Here is a 7,502-nt window from a genome sequence, read left to right as displayed (position 1 = left end):
AGAAAAAAACGGCGAGGGGGAACGTCTTGGAATTCCAGTTTGTACCCTTGGGTCACAATTTGTAACACCCAAGGGTCCAGGTCCGAGCGAACCCAAACCTGACTGAAAAGCCTTAGACGTGCCCCCACCGGTGCGGTCTCCTGTAATGGAAACCCGGCGTCAGGCGGTGGATTTGGCGGAAGCCAGGGAGGACTTCTGCTCTTGTGAACTTGAGGAGGCGGAAGTTCTCTTGCCCCTTCCTCTACCTCTGGTAGCGAGGAAGAAGTTACCTCGGCCTTTTCTATATTTATTGGGCCGAAAGTACTGCATTTGATAGTGCGGTTTCTTCTGTTGCGCAGGAGCATTAGGTAAATAAGTAGATTTACCCGCAGTGGCCGCTGATACTAAATCAGTAAGGCCGTCACCAAACAGTTCCCCACCTTTAAAGGGAAGGGACTCCATATTTTTATTGGAATCAGCGTCAGCATTCCATTGATGAGTCCACAGCGCACGCCTAGCCGCAATTGACATAGCATTAGCCTTAGCCCCCAGGAGGCCAGCATCTCTTGCAGCCTCTTTCAAGTACGCAGCCGCGTCCCTGATATAACCAAGCGTCACTAGGGTGCTATCCCTATCCAGAGTATCTAAACCCGCAGATAAACTTTCAGCCCATTTTTCAATGGCGCTACTAACCCACGCTGACGCAATAAGCGGTCTAAGCTGTGTCCCCGTGGTAGTAAATATAGCTTTTAAAGTAGCCTCCTGCTTACGATCAGCCGGCTCCTTAAGAGTCGTCGACTGAGCCGCAGGGAGCGCTACCTGTTTAGACAAGCGTGCTAGGGCTTTGTCTACTGTGGGTGGTGTTTCCCACTTATCCCTGTCCGCTGCGGGAAAGGGGTATGCCACCTTGATCCTATTAGGAATGAGAAATTTCTTATCAGGTGTATTCCAAATGCCATCAAAAAGGTCATTTAGTTCAAACAAGGAGGAAAAGAAACCGAGAGTCTCTTTTCTTTGTAAATAAGGACCCTCGTTTCTGGTGTAAAGGGGTCCTCGTCAATACGTAATATGTCTTTGACAGCCACAATCATATATTGAATACTTTTAGCCAATTTAGGATCTAATCTAGAATCAGCATAATCGGCACCGGTATCAGAGTCTGTGTCGGTATCTGTGTCATCTAATTGGTCAACACCATGTTTTAGTGACCCTTGTAATAAAGCATCATCTACTGATCTCTTCCAAATCTGCAGTTGAGAGTCAGATTCAGTAAACTTTTGATTTAATAGAGTAACATTAGCATTTAAAGCATTTAAAGCAGTTAACCAATCAGCAGTCGGCGGTGCCGACAGGACCCCCAAAACATTTGGTGTCCCCAATAAATTATCCCGAGAGAAAAATTCTGCCTCAAACATGTTGTCTCCCTAACAGCACCCAAAAGAAAGCCTGTGAGGGAACAAAAGGAAAGGAGCCAGCTCACACCCCAGCGCCAAAGTGCAGGTCTGAAAAACACCCTCAAGTGTCACAGAGCTGCAGCGCTATAATATGTATGTAAATAATCTGCCCCCACCCCTCGTTTTATAGCTCCTGGTACTTGCTGCTGTGAGGAAGGACCAGCGCTGCTGCTTGGAGGAGGAAATGGCGCAGAGTGAGCCTGGAGGAAGAAGCCCCGCCCCCAAGATGGCGCGCTTCTTCCCGCTTATTTTTACATGTTTATCCTGGCGGGGGTTTGCGGGCTGTACAGATATGCCAGCCTTATTTATGAGGTATTTTTAGCTCCCCAGGGCGCCCCCCCCCAGCGCCCTGCACCCAGCGGTGTGTACAGTCCGGGAGCCTGGCACGCACTGAGCAAATCACGTTGCGCGGTACCTCTATATGCCGTCTTTGTTGAAGAGAAGATGTCTTTTCCTCACATACTCACCTGTCTTCTGGCTTGTAGAGGGGGAACGGCAAGCTGTGGGAGCGAGCATCCAGGACAGCCCGGCGTTCATCTCCCCTCAGGAGCTGAAGGCATCCTGTCAGCAGCAGCAGAGCCCTGAAACTCATTAGAAGTGGGTCTAGACCGCTCTCCCCTCTTTCCCACGAAGCAGGGAGTCTGGAGCCAGCAGATCTCCCCAAAATAAAAAACCTAACATTAAGTCTTTTCAGAGAAACTCTAAGAGCTCCCCCGAGTGCCTCCATCTCGCAGGGCACATTTTCTAAACTGAGTTTGGGGAGGGATATAGAGGGAGGAGCCAGGTCACGCCCCCTTTGAAAGTCTTAAAGTGCCCATGTCTCCTGCGGATCCGTCTATATCCCATGGTTCTTTTGGTGTCCCCAACATCCTCAAGGACGTAATAGAAAATAAGATTTTAAACCTACCGGTAAATCTTTTTCTCCTAGTCCGTAGAGGATGCTGGGGACTCCGTAAGGACCATGGGGATAGATGGGCTCCGCAGGAGACATGGGCACTAAGAAAGAACTTTAGGTATGGGTGTGCACTGGCTCCTCCCTCTATGCCCCTCCTCCAGACCTCAGTTAGAGAAACTGTGCCCAGAGGAGACGGACAGTACGAGGAAAGGATTTGGTTAATCCAAGGGCAAGATTCATACCAGCCCACACCATTCACACCGTATAACTAGGGATATACGATCCAGTTAACAGTATGAAACAACACAGCATCAGACCGAGACTGATGAAAACTGTAACATAACCCTCATGTAAGCAAAACTATATACAAGTCTTGCAGAAGTAGTCCGCACTTGGGACGGGCGCCCAGCATCCTCTACGGACTAGGAGAAAAAGATTTACCGGTAGGTTTAAAATCTTATTTTCTCTTACGTCCTAGAGGATGCTGGGGACTCCGTAAGGACCATGGGGATTATACCAAAGCTCCCAAACGGGCGGGAGAGTGCGGATGACTCTGCAGCTCCGACTGAGCAAACAGGAGATCCTCCTCAGCCAGGGTATCAAACTTGTAGAACTTTGCAAAGGTGTTTGAACCTGACCAAGTAGCAGCTCGGCACAATTGCAATGCCGAGACCCCTCGGGCAGCCGCCCAAGAAGAGCCCACCTTCCTAGTGGAATGGGCCTTAATCGATTTTGGTAACGGCAATCCAGCCGTTGAATGAGCCTGCTGAATCGTGTTACAGATCCAGCGAGCAATAGTCTGCTTTGAAGCAGGAGCGCCAACCTTGTTGGCAGCATACAGGACAAACAGTGCTTCTGTTTTTCTGACCCTAGCCATTCTGGCTACGTAAATTTTCAAAGCCCTGACCACATCAAGGGACTCGGAATCCTCCAAGTCTCGTGTAGCCACAGGCACCACAATAGGTTGGTTCATATGAAAAGATGAACCCACCTTAGGCAAGAATTAAGGACTGGTCCGCAATTCCGCTCTATCCATATGGGAAACCAGATAGGGGCTTTTATGAGACAAAGCCGTCAATTCCGACACTCGCCTAGCCGAAGCCAAGGCTAACAACATGACCACTTTCCAAGTGAGATATTTTAATTCCACTGTTTTAAGTGGTTCAAACCAGTGCGACTTAAGGAAACTCAACACGACGTTAAGGTCCCAAGGCGACACCGGAGGTACAAAAGGAGGCTGAATATGCAGCACTCCCTTCACAAAAGTCTGTACTTCTGGGGGAGAAGCTAATTCCTTCTGAAAGAAAATGGATAGGGCCGAAATCTGAACCTTGATGGAGCCTAATTTTAGGCCCAAATTCACTCCAGTTTGTAGAAAGTGAAGGAAACGTCCCAGATGGAATTCTTCCATAGGAGCATTCCTGGCCTCACACCAAGAAACATACTTTCGCCATATACGGTGATAATGTTTAGCTGTCACGTCCTTCCTAGCCTTTATCAGAGTAGGAATGACCTCATCCGGAATGCCCTTTTCCGCTAGGATCCGGCGTTCAACCGCCATGCCGTCAAACGCAGCCGCGGTAAGTCTTGGAACAGACAGGGCCCCTGTTGTAACAGGTCCTGTCTTAGAGGAAGAGGCCACGGATCTTCTGTGAGCATTTCCTGCAGATCCGGATACCAGGCCCTTTGCGGCCAATCTGGAACAATGAGAATTGTCAGTACTCCTCTTTTTCTTATTATTCTCAACACCTTGGGGATGAGAGGAAGAGGAGGAAACACATAGACCGAATGGAACACCCACGGTGTCACTAGGGCGTCCACTGCCACCGCCTGAGGGTCTCTTGACCTGGCGCAATACCTCTGTAGTTTTTTGTTTAGGCGGGACGCCATCATGTCTATCTGGGGCAGGCCCCACTGACTTGCAATCTGTGCGAAGACTTCCTGATGAAGTCCCCACTCTCCTGGATGTAGATCGTGTCTGCTGAGGAAGTCTGCTTCCCAGTTGTCCACTCCCGGAATGAACACTGCTGACAGTGCCCTATATGATTTTTCGCCCAGCGAAGAATCCTGGTGGCTTCCGCCATTGCCACTCTGCTCCTTGTGCCGCCTTGGCGGTTTACATGAGCTACTGCGGTGATGTTGTCTGACTGGATCAGAACCGGTAGGTCGCGAAGCAAAGTCTCCGCTTGACGAAGGCCGTTGTATATGGCCCTCAGTTCCAGGACGTTGATGTGGAGACAAGTCTCTTGGCTTGACCAAAGACCTTGGAAGTTTCTTCCCTGTGCGACTGCTCCCCAACCTCGGAGGCTCGCGTCCGTGGTCACCAGAACCCAGTCCTGAATGCCGAATCTGCGTACCTCCAGAAGGTGAGCACTCTGCAGCCACCACAGGAGAGACACCCTGGCCCTGGGGGACAGGGTGATCAACTGATGAATCTGTAGATGTGACCCGGACCACTTGTCCAATAGGTCCCATTGGAAGGTCCTCGCATGGAACCTGCCGAAAGGAATGGCCTCGTAAGGCACCACCATCTTTCCCAGGACTCGAGTGCAGTGATGCACCGACACCTGTTTTGGCTTCAATAGGTCCCTGACCAGAGTCATGAGTTCCTGGGCCTTTTCTATCGGAAGATAAACCCTTTTCTGGTCCGTATCCAGAATCATGCCTAAGAAGGTCAAACGGGTCGTAGGAACTAACTGTGACTTCGGGATATTGAGAATCCAGTTGTGTTGCTGTAACACCTTCAGTGAAAGTGACACGCTGTTCAACAACTGCTCTCGTGATCTCGCTTTTTTTAGGACATCGTCCAAGTATGGGATAATTGTGACACCCTGCTTCAGCAGGAGCACCATCATTTCCGCCATTACCTTGGTGAAAATCCTCGGTCCCGTGGAAAGCCCAAACGGCAACGTCTTTGGTAATGACAATCCTGTACCGCAAATCTCAGGTACGCCTGATGAGGTGGATGTATGGGAACATGAAGGTATGCATCCTTTATGTCCAGGGATACCATATAATCCCCCCCTTCTAGGCTGGCGATGACCGCTCTGAGCGATTCCATCTTGAACTTGAACCTTTTCAAGTATAGGTTCAAGGATTTTAAATTTAAAATGGGTCTGACCGAACCGTCCGGTTTCGGGACTACAAATAGGGTTGAGTAATACCCCCTCCCTTGTTGCAGCAGGGGAACTTTGACCACCACCTGTTGAAGACACAATTTTTGAATTGCATTTAAAACTATCTCCCTTTCTGGGGGAGAAGCTGGTAGGGCCGATTTGAAAAACCGGCGAGGAGGCACCTCTTCTAATTCCAGCTTGTAACCCTGGGAAACAATTTCTATTGCCCAGGGATCCACCTGTGAGTGAACCCTGATGTGGTTGAAAAGGCGAAGACGTGCCCCCACTGGGGCGGACTCCCCCAGCGGAGCCCCAGCGTCATGCGGTGGATTTTGTAGAGGCCGGGGAGGACTTCTGCTCCTGGGAACTAGCTGTGGTTGGCAGCTTTTTTTCCTCTGCCCTTACCTCTGGCAAGAAAGGACGATCCTCGTGCTCTCTTGTTTTTATTTGACCGAAAGGACTGCATTTGATAATGTGGCGCTTTCTTAGGCTGTGAGGGAATATAAGGCAAAAAATTAGATTTACCTACCGTAGCAGTGGAGACTAGGTCCGAGAGACCTTCCCCAAACAATTCCTCAAACCTGTAAGGTAAAACCTCCATATGACTCTTTGAGTCGGCATCACCTGTCCATTGCTGGGTCCATAGGACTCGTCTAGCAGAAATCGACATAGCGTTGACTCTAGAACCCAGTAGGCCAATGTCTGTTTGAGCATCCCTCATATATAAGACAACATCTTTAATATGACCCAGGGTTAATAAAATGGTATCCTTATCCAGGGTATCCAATTCCGCCGATAAGGTATCTGTCCACGCTGCTACAGCGCTACAAACCCAAGTCGACGCTATCGCCGGTCTGAGTAAGGTACCAGAGTGTGTGTAAATGGACTTTAATGTAGCCTCCTGCTTGCGATCAGCAGGATCCCTGAGGGTAGCCGTATCTTGGGACGGCAGTGCTACCTTTTTGGATAAGCGTGTCAACGCTTTGTCTACCCTTGGGGAGGATTCCCACCGTATCCTGTCCTTGGTCGGGAAAGGATACGCTATAAGAATCCTTTTGGGAATTTGCAGTTTCTTGTCTGGAGATTCCCAAGCTTTTTCAAATAACTCGTTCAGCTCATGAGAAGGGGTAAAGGTTACCTCAGGTTTCTTTTCCTTATACATGTGTACCCTCGTGTCAGGGACAGGGGGTTCCTCTGTGATATGCAAAACATCTTTTATTGCAATAATCATATATTGAATACTTTTAGCCAATTTTGGTTGTAACTTTGCATCATCGTAGTCGACACTAGAGTCAGAGTCCGTGTCGGTATTAGTGTCTACCATTTGGGATAGTGGGCGCTTTTGAGACCCCGAGGGTCCCTGCGACATAGGGACAGGCAGGGCCTGACTCTCTGCATAATTCCTGGACTCAGCTTTGTCCAACCTTTTGTGCAATAAATTTACATTAGCACTTAAAACATTCCACATATCCACCCAGTCAGGTGTCGGTATTGCCGACGGAGACACCACATTAATCTTCTCCACCTCCTCACTAGGAAAGCCTTCTACCTCAGACATGCCGACACACGCGTACCGACACCACACACTCAGGGAAACCTCTTATCTGAAGACAGTTCCCCCACAAAGGCCCTTTGGAGAGACAGAGAGAGAGTATGCCAGCACACACCCAGCGCTAATGACCCAGGAAAAAACACTCTATATGTTTACCCAGATAGCGCTGTAATCTATTTGCGCCAAATTATGTGCCCCCCCCCCCGTTCTTTAAAACCCTCTTTCACCGTGGTAAGCAGGGGAGAGTCCGGGGAGCTTCCTCTCAGCGGTGTGCTGTGGATAAAATGGCGCTGGTGAGTGCTGAGGAGCAAGCTCCGCCCCCTCATCGGCGGGCTTCGGTCCCGCTTAAAAATTCAAAACATGGCGGGGGATCTCTCTTATATAGTGCCCAGCCTGTATATAAGGTTATTGCCACCTTTGGAGGTCCATATTGCTGCCCAGGGCGCCCCCCCTGCGCCCTGCACCCTTACAGTGACTGCCGTTTGTGTGTGCTGTATGGGAGCAAT

Source organism: Pseudophryne corroboree, chromosome 10, assembly GCF_028390025.1.
Source record: "Pseudophryne corroboree isolate aPseCor3 chromosome 10, aPseCor3.hap2, whole genome shotgun sequence".
Classification (NCBI taxonomy): domain Eukaryota; kingdom Metazoa; phylum Chordata; class Amphibia; order Anura; family Myobatrachidae; genus Pseudophryne; species Pseudophryne corroboree.
This window is presented reverse-complemented; position numbering follows the sequence as displayed.